Consider the following 16,081-nt stretch of genomic DNA (forward strand, 5'->3'; position numbering starts at 1 on the left):
CGACATCTAGGTAAAAAAAATGGTACTTGTGTATTTATCTTGACGCCCGTTTTTTTTTATTGCACGTTAAAAAATTGCGTTGCATCGCATACAATCATATCGCATGCGACGCGATTGGACACGATTTTTAATCGCACAGGCACCCAGATGCCTGATTCCTATGTTAAATGCCCCCCCACCCCCAGACCCTATTTTTGATTGTACACCCACCCTGATGGGTGATTACTATGATTGAATGGCCCCCCAATTATTAACGCCACCCCACTATCAATGCCAACCTGAAGCGTGGCGAGCCTGCGAGGGGCGGCGGTATGCATCCTCCGACCTTTTCATACCCCCACTATCAACGTCGGCGTGGAGTTGATTTTATATAGTGTGGCGAGCCACCGAGCCCGAAGCGTGGCGAGCGGACGCGGAATACATGTGAAGTAATACGCGTCCACTCGCAGGGCACGCTGCACTCTCCACACTATATAAAATCAACTCCACACCGACGTGGATAGTGGGGGCATGAAAAGGTCGGAGGACGCGTACCGCCGCGCTACGCTTCGGGTTGGCATTGATTTTGGGGTGGCGTTAACAATGGGGGGGGGGGGCGGCATTTCACATCACCCATCAGGGTGCCTGTACAATGTAATATCGGGTATAATCGCGCATCGCATGCCACTAGTTAAGGCATGCGATGCAACGCGATATTAAAATTGTACACTCCTCTCGGGAAAGGCTCAAAACCGGGTCCCATCGCATCGCATGCCTTAACTAGTGGCATGCGATATATCGGGCGCCCAGATAATACACAAGTACCAAAAAAACAGTGAAAAACCCCATTTTGACTGTTGACCTAGACACTGTCGATCTGATGCTTGTGTCGACCCTGTCCCATGTCAACCTAGTGGTGTCAATCTAATGCTTGTCCACCAACATGCTGTAGACCAAATTATCCAAACCCCATACAATTAGTGGGAAGATGGAAATATATTTTAGATTTAGGCGGGACGATTTAAATATTTTTTCCATTGGGAAGGTGGCTGTTTCTTTTTCCAACTGCAGTGGATGGCTTCCTTGCATTTTTGATTATAGCCTTAAGCAAATTATTTTCTTGGTGTACTATCCCTTTTTCAGGAAAGAACCTAGACAAATAGCATAATGTTTTTCTTTTTCCCGAAGATGTCTCATCCTTGCTGCAGTCATCTGAACTGCTTGCCTCATAAAAGTCATGTCCCTGTTGGGACCAGCAAACCTGAGTGTTAAGCACTTCACACCTTTACTGGTTTCCAGTACTTTTGCCTCCGTGATCTTTTTTACAGTCTGCCTCCAGGAAACCTGGTCACTGGCCAAACAATCACCCTTTTATTCTAACAAACTGTCTTTTCTGAATATCTCAGTCACCACCTAAAAAATGTGTGCAGGCCACATTCAATAGTTCCCCAGACTCCTTGAACCATTTCCCTGTTGCCCGACCGCACTTATAATGACTCATTCCGGCTTGGTTAAGCATACATAGGGTTAGTTGCTTGTTAAAGCAGGGTTAGATGGAATCAGGCTTTTTGCCAGAAGGCTGTTAATTGACAGGTTGTTATGCTGTGCTGCCTGCACAGACCTTGCTTTTAGCAGCTTGATATTAGATTAGTCAGTCAGCCATGGGTTTAGGTTAAAGTTAGTGACAGATTTGGCACATATAAGCAGAAAAAAACAAGCAAACAGATATACTTATGCTTTGTTCTGCAGCTCGTGGAATGCTGTGTATTTGTAATCCACTTGGGGAATGAAAACTTGCTCTGCCTTGAGTGTGGGGTACTTGGAAGCCGGAGCGTTCTGGATATAGCTGAAGGCAATTCGAGCAAACCAGCTGGGAACACCACTCAAGGCAGGGCAAGTTTTCATTCCCCAAGTGGATTACAAATACACAGCATTCCACGAGCTGCAGAACAAAGCATAAGTATATCTGTTTGCTTGTTTTTTTCTGCTTATATGTGCCAAATCTGTCACTAACTTTAACCTAAACGCATGGCTGACTGACTAATCTAATATCAAGCTGCTGAAAGCAAGGTCTGTGCAGGCAGCACAGCATAACAACCTGTCAATTAACAGCCTTCTGGCAAAAAGCCTGATTCCATCTAACCCTGCTTAACAAGCAACTAACCCTATGTATGCTTAACCAAGCTGGAATGAGTCCTTATTGAATGCTGCTCCTATTTTTCATCTATTTTATTTTTTTTATGTCATTTTGTGAAAAATGCTATGTATTGTATGAACCCCACCGGCCGGTGATCTCTTTTTAAAATTTGTTTATAATTCTAAGAGATTTATACTAAATAAACAGATTTAAATTTTAACTAATGGGTTATTGAGTGTCCAGTCTGCGCTGTCTATTTGTATGTATTTTTGGCTTTTTTGGTTTAAGAAGGGTTGAGTATCCCTTCTAGGATAGCAGCAAGGACAACCACTAGCCCTGTTTGTTTTTTCCTGCGCTTGGTTTATAGTTCTTTCTGTTGTTTCACTGCACTACCTTGCTGTGCTAATGGAGCATTTAGAACAGGCTAAATGGCCCAGCGGCGGATGGGTAGCTCCCCTAAATTATAATATAGCTGAAACAGCCTTCTTAGGTCTAAGATCCCCCTCACTCCGACCTCCCCTTCGGCGGTGGAGCTGACTCGTGGTAAAGGCCAAGGGGTCGTGCCAGGCCTAGAAAGGTCGGGTGCGTGGCGCACGCTCGGGACGCCCCGGCGCGCCACCCCCGAAGGCTGACAAATGCTTGGCTCGAGGGATGATTTTCAATAGATCGCAGCGCGGGCGCTGCTCTGCTACGTACAAATCCCTGACCCAGAATCAGGTCGTTTCCAAAGGATTTAGCACCGGGTACCCTGCGAATAAGAGATGTGCTGCGGGAGAGAGGTGGCCCACTTCCGTCCACGCTCCGTTCCCGTGGCGATCGGGCCCTACGTGCCGGACCCTGGCCCCCAGGTCCGACTATCCCAGGCCAACCGTGGCTCGACGGCGCTTTAGTATCGTCACACATTAGTTGGTATTTTATCGGAATACCCCAGATGGTAGCTTATGTGCCCCATTGGCTACTCAGCCAAGCACATACACCAAATGTCTGAACCTGCTGTTTCTCTCGCACCACGCAGAATTACTATAGTGACAACACCACTTCAGTGGGGTAAAACTAACCTGTCTTCACAACGGTCTAAACCCAGGTTTCCCTGTCAAAACTCCCAACCTGCCACTGTCCCCGCAGCGGATGGTCTTGGGGCTTCACCCTCCCACCGCTCCGGGTAAGTGAAAAGTTATGAGAGTAGTGGTATTTCATTGTTGGCTCCCATGGCCCCTCTGCAGTAGGGGACTGGGTGCCTCCCACTTATTCTACATCTCATCATCTCTCTTCACAATCGCAGACTAGAGTCAAGCTCCACAGGGTTATTTTCCCCGCTAATGCCACTCCCGTGTCATTGGCAGTGGTTTCGCTAGATAGTAGGTAGGGACAGAGGGAATCTCGCTCACCTGCATCGCTAATAGTTACTCCTGCCATTTACCCGCACTTCATTGAATTTCTTCACTTTGACATTCAGAGCACTGGGCAGAAATCACATTGCAGCTCTTAGTCAGCAGCGCAGGACCAGTCGAGGCGGGACAACGCCACCCTGGTCTCCCCTCCCGTCGACCTGCTTTCCCTGCAAGGGGGAGAGCAGATGTATTGAGGGGGAGCTCGGGAGGAGAGGTGCCCGCTGCAGCTGGGGCAATCCACGGGACGGGTGCGGTACATGTCCAGAGTTGCCGCCCATCTGGAAGCCCCTGCTGCTGCCTGCCAGCCTGCACCTGCCCCCAAGGGAGGTGACAGTCAACGCACAGGTGCTGGAAGGGGGCGCCTCATCTAGTCGCGGCACGCACCCAGCCCCACTTCTTGCCCTAGCCCGACCGATCCAGGCCTTAGAGCCAATCTTTATCCCGAAGTTACAGATCTGACTTGCTGACTTCCCTTACCTACTTCTAACCTAAGAGGCTGTTCATTCACACCTTGAGACTATTTGCTACTACCACCAAGATATGCACCCACGGCAGCTCCACCCAGGCTCTCGCCACAGGCTTCTACGCTCACCGTGGCGGCCCTCCTACTCATCGCAGCATAACCCCCGCGGGCTAGCCAATGCCAGCGATGGCCGGGTATGGGCTCGATGCTCCATTTTAGGGCTAGTTGATTTGGCAGGTGTGTTAGTACACACTTTTTCGCGGGTTCTGACTGCCATGGTCGCCATCCGGAAGTCTATATCAACCAACACCTTTTCTGGGGTCTGATGAGCATCGGCATCAGTCGCCTTAACCCGGCGTTCAGTATTCAGTTCTTCCCACAGTGCCAGTCCTGCTTACCAGAAGTGGCCCACTGGGTGCTCTCAGTCCATGCGTGTAACCAACCAGCACCAGCTATCGTTGCTGAGGGAAACTTTGGAGGAAACCAGCAACTAGATGGTTCGATTAGTCTTTCAACTCTATCCGCCAGAGTTTCCACTTGATTTGCCCTTCCGAAGTATAAATCTCACCATCTTTCGGGTCCTATCGCGCATGCTCAAGCGCCGCCTCCCCAATGGAGTGGGGCAAGGCGGGCCGGTGGTTCGCCCGCCCACAGTGGCAGGATCCCACCTCAGCCGGGGGATTCCGACTCTCGCCCTCATTGCGCCATGGGGTTCGCTCGTGCCCTTTGACTCGCGTACGCGTTAGACTACTTGGTCCGTTTTTTAAGACGGTCGGGTGGGACACCAACATCACCGCGGACTGCTTGCGCCCCTAGTTGTGGCCCTCCCACCTCTGCAGCATGGTTTAGGGCACGCTGAGGGCAGTCTACCCTAGTGGGCAGCACTGCTGGGAGCGAGTGGCCCCATCCCTCTTCCTTACCCCGATTCCTGATGTCTTCAGGAGTGGGACAGGATTTGGGATGGTTCAACATCAAAGGCACAGAGGCAGTCGTCTCCCATGGCCCCAGAGGCTGTCCTTGCCAGGAGGGGGCTTTAAAGCTGTGCAACCGCCTACGGCCTCCGTGCCATTTTTCCAGCCGACCTGGAGCCATTCGCAGTGCACCACCGCAGAGGAAATGCGGGGCTTGGACCTCCCGGGCCGTATTCCCCTGCTGCTGGCCACCCTCCCACAAGGGGACGGTGTAGCATACAGGGGCCTAAAAACCCAGGAAGTCTCACCCGCCGTTTTTAATCCTCTGGGCAGATCGATCAGATCTCACCCGTTAACCTCTCAACAGTTTCACGCCTTGAACTTTCTCTTCAAAGTTCTTTTTAACTTTCCCTTATGGTACTTGTCGTTGTTGCGCCAGTATTTAGCCTTAGATGGAGTTTACCACCCGCTTTGGGCTGCATTCTTAAGCAGCCCGACTCCGGGAAGACTGGGTTCCACCAATTGCCTATCACCGTCTCTGGGCTGTTCTTTGCTCAGAATGGTTCCCGAGCAAGAACCCCAGCAACACTGGGGTGGGTCCAGTCTTCCGTACGCCACATTTCCCGTGCCCACCAGGCGTGCAGGGATTCGGCGCTGGGCTTTTCCCTTTTCACTCAACATTACTTGGGGAATCCTAGTTAGTTTCTTTTCCTCCGCTTATTAATATGCTTAAATTTAGCGGGTCGACATGTCTGTTCTGCGGTCTCAGTTGTGAGAATGGCGCCAGGAGGTGGGGGCAGGAGTGGCAGCTGGGAGGGGTATAACCCCCTCCCACCACCACCCTCCTCCCGCAGCATTCTCTCTCCGCCTCCAGACCCTCTCACAGTGCATGCCAGCTCTCCCCCAGGCCGCCCTGATTTGACCTCGGGACGCCCAGAGGGTGAAGCCATCATGTCCCAGGAAAAGGGAAAAGAGAACGGGTCTGCCTTTGGGGGAATGAAGGCAGCCAGGCCCCCCCCTGCAGGAGAGGGGGGCGGTGGCTGACTGCAACAGCCCCAGCTGCGCTGCACGCCGCCGAAACGATCGTGAGCGATTGATATAGGGACCATCAGACAGGCATAGCCCCAGGAGGAACCCAGGGGCCGCAAGGTGCGTTCAAAGAGTCGATGAGCAATGCAATTCACACTGATTACCACAACTAGCTGTGGTCTTCATCAACGCGCTAGACGAGTGATCCACCACTGAGAGTTGTAGTTTTCACTTTGCTTTTCACTTTGGTCAACAGGGGCACTCTGTGTTTCGAAAGGGTCAGAGTGTCTGGGCGCCCGGACACTCTGTCCTGCCGGGAATCTTGCTGCATGGCAGAGGTGTGGGCCGCGGAGCACATACCTTGCCTGTGCAGCACTCCTGGCAGGGAGGCACTGCGTCTTAGGTCTTCTCAACCTACCACCCCCTCCCCCTCTCCGGGGCGGGGAGGATGTGAGTGTTACCCAGATCGGCCTGGAGGGGACTGCTGAAGTGGGTGTGCCCGAGATGGGGTGGTTGCGTTGCTGCCACGGTAGAGAGGGTGGGCCCCGCAGCCACCTTCCCTTATCCTCCATCTGATGCATATCCCGCCACTGCAGCGAGTTGAAAACATGCTGTTGGAGCTATAATTATAGCAGCTGCTGGCACCAGAATTGCCATCCAATGGGTCCTGGTTGAGGGATTAAAACTGTACTCATTTAAGACAAGCATATGCTACTGGCAGGATCAAGCATGTATCTCTTGGGTTCCTGGAAGCCCAGGGCTGGGCCCATCCATCAGGTGTTTCGAAAGCAGTGTGTGCCACCAGATGGTGCAATGGCAGAGGTAAGAGGCATGCATTGGGGCAGCCTTCAAGCGGAGGGCAATGAGGTAGACCGTTGGCAGGCTAGCGACCGTCCGCATGCTGAGTGAGAGGTTGGCATAACCACAGGGCCCGATTCACCTGCTATCACCATTTTTCTCCTCACCCAACAACTGAAAAACCAATGCAAGCCCTCTCAGGGAGTGTGTGTGATTTATTAATAGCCTGTGGTCACCTCAGTTACCCCGGCACCGGGCCTTCAAGGAGACCACATTACCTCAACCCACCACATCCCGATCCATACCTGGCTGGTTTAATCTTAACCGAGGGTGGGTGAAAGGGTGTCAAAAGCTGTCACATACCACGTCCACTTCACGCACAGCTTCCGCCTGCTCCCGCCAATAGAGCCTCTCACTACCTGAAAAGTCTATGCTTTTCTCTTAGCCCTGCAAAGCTCCCCTATCCATGCTCTCACTCTACCTCTGCCCTTCGATGTGGCCACCATATTGGGCAGTGCTTAAAGCCCTCTCCAGGGCCAGTGAGCCCCAGCCATTGGCACTGCTCATATAGTTCCTAGGAAATTATGTGCTCCACCAGGGTGCAAGGCTGAGAACCTCACTTGCTAGCATTCCCGGTTTAGGCAGGCACCTGTAGGTTTGCAGACAGAGCAGACCACACCGTACAGGGTCAGATTCACCCAATCTCCTTCAACGCTGTTGCAGGCGAGGAGCATTAGGCAGACACCTTACCAAGACCAGACCAACTCACTAGGAGAAGTTCTGGGTGCACCGTGGGCAGAGGGAGCGTTGGGTTCACCTGAAGCCGACTGGGACCCTGGTCTCCTGCCGAGTGAATAACCCTCCCCGCCGGGGTGCAGGTTGCCACATCGATCAAATTACAGATAAAGGCCCTTTTTGTTTTTAACTCCGCTCAGGCCAGGAGTATGAGTACCTTACGAAGACCAGACCAACTCACTTGGAGAAGTTCTGGGTGCACCGTACATCTGATTAACTTGCATAAATTGCACTACTTGTCTACACTGCCAGGGGGCACCCAAGAGCCGGCCCACACCTCCCTGGGCTCTGGTCCCCTCAGCCAGGCAAACCTCCCTCTCACGGAAAGCAGGGTGTGTTTTGCAGTGAAAAACACCCGATTAAAAGCTCCATGCATTATTGGTTTCACACCCATAGAAACAAGCTCTGCAGGCTGGGTTGATCTGTGGCTCAGACACCCTCCCAATCTATGTACCTTTTTTTCATTACTCAGGCATCATTTCCATTTGCCTGTTCCACGGCCCGAGGGAGGCCTGTTTGCACTCATCTGAGGAACTTCCATAAATTGCCTCGGACCCGGGTGAGTTCCGGGCCGGGCTCATGGAGCTCAGGCTGGGATAGCTGCGCACGGGGAGCCCCCAACGAGCTCCAGGCATCCCCAGGGGAAGAGGGGCTTCTCACGCCCCAGGAACAGGCTCCGCGAGAATCAAGAAAAAATACTTTGAAATCGATCACCCACTCAAGCCCGGGATTCATGCCCAGGGCTATGGAAGTGTCCATGGGCAAGCTGAAGCAAAGTTTTTTTTTTCACCGGTTGGATGCATCTCTTCGGCCGGGGTGCCACATCGATCGAGGTAGCGGGGAACGAAAGAAGGCCCATCTCTAACTTCCATCTTTCCTCCGCCTGCTGGCAGATTTCATCCCTCCTATATATCTCCAGGAGGGGTGCTCCGGTGGGTAGCTGCATGTGAGTGGCGCGCGTCACTTTACCGGTACTTGGAGCATCCTCCTCCCGCCCTCCTGGAACCGACCTCCGGCCGCAGAGGGGCAGGTTCGTTCTCATAGAAAAGACTTCCACAAAGTGCAATATATCACGCACCACTGGGGGGCGACTGCGAGCCAGGACAAGGCACCCTCGTCTCTCGGTTCCCTCCTTCGGGCACGAGGGAGCGGGAGGCCCCCTCTCGGACCCGGGTGAGTTCCGGGCCGGGCTCATGGAGCTCAGGCTGGGATAGCTGCGCACGGGGAGCTCCCAACGAGCTCCAGGCATCCCCAGGGGAAGAGGGGCTTCTCACGCCCCAGGAACAGGCTCCGCGAGAATCAAGAAAAAATACTTTGAAATCGATCACCCACTCAAGCCCGGGATTCATGCCCAGGGCTATGGAAGTGTCCATGGGCAAGCTGAAGCAAAGTTTTTTTTTTTCACCGGTTGGATGCATCTCTTCGGCCGGGGTGCCACATCGATCGAGGTAGCGGGGAACGAAAGAAGGCCCATCTCTAACTTCCATCTTTCCTCCGCCTGCTGGCAGATTTCATCCCTCCTATATATCTCCAGGAGGGGTGCTCCGGTGGGTAGCTGCATGTGAGTGGCGCGCGTCACTTTACCGGTACTTGGAGCATCCTCCTCCCGCCCTCCTGGAACCGACCTCCGGCCGCAGAGGGGCAGGTTCGTTCTCATAGAAAAGACTTCCACAAAGTGCAATATATCACGCACCACCGGGGGGCGACTGCGAGCCAGGACAAGGCACCCTCGTCTCTCGGTTCCCTCCTTCGGGCACGAGGGAGCGGGAGGCCCCCTCTCGGACCCGGGTGAGTTCCGGGCCGGGCTCATGGAGCTCAGGCTGGGATAGCTGCGCACGGGGAGCTCCCAACGAGCTCCAGGCATCCCCAGGGGAAGAGGGGCTTCTCACGCCCCAGGAACAGGCTCCGCGAGAATCAAGAAAAAATACTTTGAAATCGATCACCCACTCAAGCCCGGGATTCATGCCCAGGGCTATGGAAGTGTCCATGGGCAAGCTGAAGCAAAGTTTTTTTTTTTTCACCGGTTGGATGCATCTCTTCGGCCGGGGTGCCACATCGATCGAGGTAGCGGGGAACGAAAGAAGGCCCATCTCTAACTTCCATCTTTCCTCCGCCTGCTGGCAGATTTCATCCCTCCTATATATCTCCAGGAGGGGTGCTCCGGTGGGTAGCTGCATGTGAGTGGCGCGCGTCACTTTACCGGTACTTGGAGCATCCTCCTCCCGCCCTCCTGGAACCGACCTCCGGCCGCAGAGGGGCAGGTTCATTCTCATAGAAAAGACTTCCACAAAGTGCAATATATCACGCACCACCGGGGGGCGACTGCGAGCCAGGACAAGGCACCCTCGTCTCTCGGTTCCCTCCTTCGGGCACGAGGGAGCGGGAGGCCCCCTCTCGGACCCGGGTGAGTTCCGGGCCGGGCTCATGGAGCTCAGGCTGGGATAGCTGCGCACGGGGAGCCCCCAACGAGCTCCAGGCATCCCCAGGGGAAGAGGGGCTTCTCACGCCCCAGGAACAGGCTCCGCGAGAATCAAGAAAAAATACTTTGAAATCGATCACCCACTCAAGCCCGGGATTCATGCCCAGGGCTATGGAAGTGTCCATGGGCAAGCTGAAGCAAAGTTTTTTTTTTTCACCGGTTGGATGCATCTCTTCGGCCGGGGTGCCACATCGATCGAGGTAGCGGGGAACGAAAGAAGGCCCATCTCTAACTTCCATCTTTCCTCCGCCTGCTGGCAGATTTCATCCCTCCTATATATCTCCAGGAGGGGTGCTCCGGTGGGTAGCTGCATGTGAGTGGCGCGCGTCACTTTACCGGTACTTGGAGCATCCTCCTCCCGCCCTCCTGGAACCGACCTCCGGCCGCAGAGGGGCAGGTTCGTTCTCATAGAAAAGACTTCCACAAAGTGCAATATATCACGCACCACCGGGGGGCGACTGCGAGCCAGGACAAGGCACCCTCGTCTCTCGGTTCCCTCCTTCGGGCACGAGGGAGCCGGAGGCCCCCTCTCGGACCCAGGTGAGTTCCGGGCCGGGCTCATGGAGCTCAGGCTGGGATAGCTGCGCACGGGGAGCCCCCAACGAGCTCCAGGCATCCCCAGGGGAAGAGGGGCTTCTCACGCCCCAGGAACAGGCTCCGCGAGAATCAAGAAAAAATACTTTGAAATCGATCACCCACTCAAGCCCGGGATTCATGCCCAGGGCTATGGAAGTGTCCATGGGCAAGCTGAAGCGCCTTCCCCTCTTGAAAATAAACTTCCAGAAAACCACCCCGCTCTACCTGGGGAAGCAAGCCTGGGCCCTGGAGATGTCATCCCGGGGTCCAGGGACATCGGAGAAATGCAAACAGTGAAAAAAGCACTTTGAAAATACTTTGAAACTGCTCCCCCACTCGAGCCTGGGACTCATGCCCAGGGCTGTGGAAGTGTCCCTGGGCACGTTGAAGCGTCTTCCCCCTGAAAAAAAAACTTCCAGATTTCCACCCCACGCTGCCCGGGGAAGGTGACCCGGGTCCGTGGACCGGATCCCCCACCGCTGGTCGCCCAAAGAAATGCATCCAATCAGTGAAAAAAGCACTTTGAAACTGCTCCCCCACTCGAGCCTGGGACTCATGCCCAGGGCTGTGGAAGTGTCCCTGGGCACGTTGAAGCGTCTTCCCCCTGAAAAAAAAACTTCCAGATTTCCACCCCACGCTGCCCGGGGAAGGTGACCCGAGCCCGGGGGAGATCATCCCCGGGTCCGGGGACCGGATCCCCCCCGCTGGTCGCCCAGAGAAATGCATCCACAGTGAAAAAAGCACTTTGAAACTGCTCCCCCACTCGAGCCTGGGACTCATGCCCAGGGCTGTGGAAGTGTCCCTGGGCACGTTAAAGCGTCTTCCCCCTGAAAAAAAAACTTTCAGTTTTCCACCCCACGCTGCCCGGGGAAGGTAGCCTTGGCCTGGGGGAGGTCACCCTGGGACCCTGGGCCGGATCCCCCCGCTGGTCGCCCAGAGAAATGCATCCACAGTGAAAAAAGCACTTTGAAAATACTTTGAAACTGCTCCCCAACTCGAGCCTGGGACTCATGCCCAGGGCTTTGGAAGTGTCCTTGGGCACGTTAAAGCGTCTTCCCCTGAAAAAAAAACTTCCAGATTTCCACCCACGCTGCCCGGAGAAGGTGACCCAGGCCCGGGGGAGATCATCCCCGGGGACCGGAGCCCCCCGCTGGTCGCCCGGAGAAATGCATCCAAACAGTGAAAAAAGCACTTTGAAAATACTTTGAAACTGCTTCCCTACTCGAGCCTGGGACTCATGCCCAGGGCTGTGGAAGTGTCCCTGGGCACGTTAAAGCGTCTCCCCCCCCCCCCCCCCCCCCCGGAAAAAAAAAACTTCCATACGCGTCCCCTCGCGGGTTTCACAGGTGTCCGCGTCCCCTCACGGGGCGCGCTGCGCTCGCCATGCTTCGGGCTCGCTGCGCTCGCCACACTTTCTATTCTCACCTCCACGCCGACGTGGATAGTGGGGGTATGAAAAGGTCGGAGGACGCGTACCGCCGCCTCTCGCAGGCTCACTGCGCTCGCCACACTTCGGGTTGACGTTGATCGTGGGGTGGCGTTAACAATTGGGGGGGGGCCATTTCACACTTCAGGGTGGCTATTTGGCCTCTGTGGGCCTTTTAACATTGTTCCCTATGGAAAATCGGGTCAATTGGGTAAAGAGTACCAAAACATATGTCAAATAATGTGGGGACTAAATAATGTAGTCCTTAACCAAAGGAAGTATTGTCCAGTAATGTAATTTCAATATATTTTTGGCATAAATGCTTATCCATTGCAAGGTACATAATGGCTGCCCATCTTTCCTTTCACAGATTGTCCGTCCCGAAGTGCTCACGCATCAAAGAAAAGAAGGCCCGTTGGTGCAGAATCTGTGGAAGGTAAATGAACAAAAAACAGGCCATTACACATACAGTACACACACCCATGTCACATCAACAATATCTCACACTACATTCATCTCCTGCTGCTACATTGCAACGGAAATTTATGTAATCTGACCTAGCCATCTCACTTATTATTAATGTCAATGTTACATGCAGTATCGGGGTACATGTGTACAAGTACATAATACCCCTATGTATGTGCGTTCAGCATCTCAAGCCTTTTCAAAAACAGTACTGAAGAGAGACTGGCCTATATATGCATCAGTACTTACCTCTTCATCTGTATCCACAGGTAATGTACAACTAGGAACACAACCAACAGAATCCTCTATGATGATGTTGGACGAAATGGACATCATTCTCGAACCCGTGGAGACCTTTGCGGCTGAGGAGGAAATACAGACGTCATCACAGAGTGATCTTCCCCCAAGTGGGGTGACTCCCACCCCCACCCACAAACACACCCCATACAGCAGCTTCTGCTGCACAAGTAGCTAACTCCTTGGTAAATTTCAAGGAGAAACAAATTTAATTTATGGCCTCCCAAAGCCTGCAAATAGGGAACATTCAGGGGTACATGCGTCACACTTTTCTTCAATTAAGAAAAATTTCAAGGAGTGTACTGGTTGGTGTAGGTACTCATGTGCGCATTGCTAATAGCATTGACACCCGTTTTGCAGATCTTACTTCTGCTGTAAGGGAACAGAATAGCCATATTGGCAGCCTTGCGCAAAGTATAGCTGCACTTAGCCAATCATGCACAGCGCAGACCAATGCCTTAATAGGTATGCAGGCACAACTTCAGCAGATGGAAGGCAATGTCATAGGTGCAGCAGCATCTACACTGAGTAGTGTATCTAGCACCCCAGTAAGTGGCTCCCCCACTTCCCCACCCCATCAGAGTATTAGGACCCGGGGTGGCCTGGGTGCAGCTTCAAGAAGTGGTTTAGGGTGGCCTGATGGTGGGAGAATTTTTTTATACATTTTTAATTTGCATCTAATATGCAATACATCTTGTTACATCCCCCAACAGTTTGAATGTTTGAGTGACAAAAATGCAGGTTGTTTATGACATACTATACTGCAGTAAAAATGTCTAAACGCATACCATTTTGTCTGTGTATTATTTTTAAAGCAATTGTTGTGTGAAATATGACATAGTGTAATGGTATATGACAATGGGATTGCTGAAAAGTAGTGTTGGGTAACTTCTGGCCCGTCAAAGGTTGTGGAACTACATATTCCAGCAAGCTCTGGCACTCATTGTTTAGACTGTAATGGTTATTGTGTGTCAAGGCATGCTGGCACGTGTAGTTCCACAACACCAGGTGAGCCATGTTTTAGAGCAAACTTAATTCATACATGTTACAAATGTACTTACAAGGTTGATTACAGCAAGGGATAGGTCAGCACCACCAGCTGCATCTGTTGGGCTCTGTGTATTAGGCTAAATGTGGGTGGAAACAGATGGTATTGCTAAATTTGTTTATGAGTACACTTACAGCAAAGGTACATGTTGGAATACAGGGCACATGTGCTTACCAGAAAAGTAACGCCTGATGATTTGTGTACGCACCAGATTCCCCCTCTGCGTACCCCTCACTACCCGAGGTGTGGTAGGTTGGGCTTCCTGCACGACTGCTGCATGTTCCTCCTCCACATAGGCAGGTTGGGACAGGGCTATGTTGTGTAACATGCAGCAAGCCTGGACGATCATCACTACTTTTGCTGGGTGGTAAAGCAGCTTACCCGATGACCGGTCCAAACAACTGAATCTACTTTTCAATACGCCAAATGTACACTCCACCACATTGCGGGTTGCAATATGGGCTTCATTATACCGGTGCTGTGCAGGGCCCTCTGGGGAGCGCAAAGGTGTCATGAACCAGGAAACACACCCATATCCTGAGTCACCTTAAACACAGATAGGAAGTTATTGCCTTATATGGTAAGGTATGTGCATTGTGCAAACAGGAGACACTGGGACAAGAGCAATATGCTTGTGAAACTGGAAACACACATTTGAGCAGGTACAAATAAGGACAGAGAGGGTAATATGTAAAAATGTACTTGCCAAGTAGCCAGCCCTCTGGCATTTGTTGTTGGTTGAATCGGGTGCAGAGGGCTGAGTGCCTCAGAATATAGGCGTCATGGCAGTTCCCAGGAAAGCCTGTGACAACACTTAGGATTTTCAGATGAGCATCACATACAACCTGCACGTTCAGGGAGTGCCGCCCACGCCTATTGACGTGCGGTGCCCTAATCCCAATGTGTGTGCAGTCTATAGCTCCCAGCACGTGAGGGAATGCTGAGAGTCTATAAAAAGCCACCTTGTGGTCCTGCCACTCCAACTCAGAACGTGGGAATCTGATGTATGTCCGCCACAACTTCTTTAAAGCAAGTAACACTTGAGTAAAATGCTTAGAGAAAGTGGGCTGTGATACCCCCAAGGACCATGAGGTCACTGAGTGGAGCCAGTGGCCAAATTTCTGCAGCCCAGACACTGCATAGTTGCCTCCCCCAAAAGGGTCCAAATCATCTCTCACCTGCTCATATAAGTCCAACCGGTTATTGCGGTTCAGCCTAAACATCCCCACAACCTGTTGATCCGAGAGGGAGTCCAGGTACAGCCGAGCACGATACATACGTGGGGTACGCAGTAGTCGGGGGGCTACCTGAATCTGGTGTGCAGCTTCCTCCCTCCTGCACAGCTCCTCCAAATGGGCCACATCACAAATGAGCAACTCCAAACCACTCTGCAAAATCTCCATGTCTCAAACCCTCACAGGTGTCCTTAATGATGTTGGGGTATATGTAGGGGTGTTTCTGAGTGAAATTGAGGGCACCTGTGCTGAAATTAACCATTTGTGCACTTGACTAAAGTGAGTTCTGGGCCAAATCGCCCAACAGAACCTGGTCTGAAAAAAGTGCGATTATTAGACACCTTAAAAGTGCGATTTGCGAAAACGCATCCCATTAAATAAGCGATTTGTATACTTTTCTGTACGAAAACATCTGGATGCAATAAAAATGTGATTTTTACACACACTTTTGGTCCGCATGAGTTATCGCACATAATATGCGATATCCGTCCCTTAGCGCATCCTATTAAAATTGAGATTTCAAGGAAAAATGCGATGTCGCAATTTGTTTTACTAATATTCGCCAAAAAAACACATCTCATCCCATAGAATGTCACCCCCTATCTTTTTAATGGGCTAAGTCAGTGAATACATTAAAAAGATAGGATAAGATAAAAAAAATCATATCGCATCATATGCCATTAATGGCATACGATGCGATACGATTTCCTTACCCTGAATAGCCCACTACGCAAATGGAGAAGTAGGTGCCGTGCTAGGAAACAAGTACCAAATAACACCGTTACGCCCATTAGACATTATCACAGACTGCTGGGGTGGTGCAGATGATAGTTTACTAGCCAACACCTGTGACACATCCAATTTAAATAAGGTAGAGAAGAAGGTAAAGGTGCGTACACACGGGGGGAGATATATTGCTCAGTGTTTCCTTTTCATCAGCGACCAGAGATGGTCGCTGATGAAAAGGAACCTCTGCCGGGGGAGCCTCAGAGGGAAAGCTCCTGCGACCAGCGATTGGAACGGGGCTGAAAACAGGAGCGCGCAGCCCCTAT

The 16,081-nt window shown here is 52.2% G+C and overlaps 1 long non-coding RNA gene and 2 pseudogenes across 1 annotated transcript in view; 1 reads left to right on the forward strand and 2 right to left on the reverse strand.

Annotated features, from left to right (window-relative positions):
• Window positions 1–13,635, forward strand: part of LOC146080799 (uncharacterized) — a 256,082-nt gene extending 242,447 nt beyond the window's left edge. The window contains exons 3-4 of the long non-coding RNA XR_014474988.1: window positions 12,355–12,420; window positions 12,719–13,635. This is a non-coding gene — a long non-coding RNA (uncharacterized LOC146080799). The remainder of the gene's footprint in view (window positions 1–12,354; window positions 12,421–12,718) is intronic.
• On the reverse strand, window positions 2,748–5,647 carry LOC146005923 (28S ribosomal RNA; annotated as a pseudogene).
• Window positions 5,984–6,131, reverse strand: LOC146006042 (5.8S ribosomal RNA; annotated as a pseudogene).
• Window positions 13,636–16,081: the final 2,446 nt, after the last annotated feature.

Source organism: Crinia signifera, chromosome 5, assembly GCF_055691185.1.
Source record: "Crinia signifera chromosome 5, ASM5569118v1, whole genome shotgun sequence".
Lineage (NCBI taxonomy): Eukaryota > Metazoa > Chordata > Amphibia > Anura > Myobatrachidae > Crinia > Crinia signifera.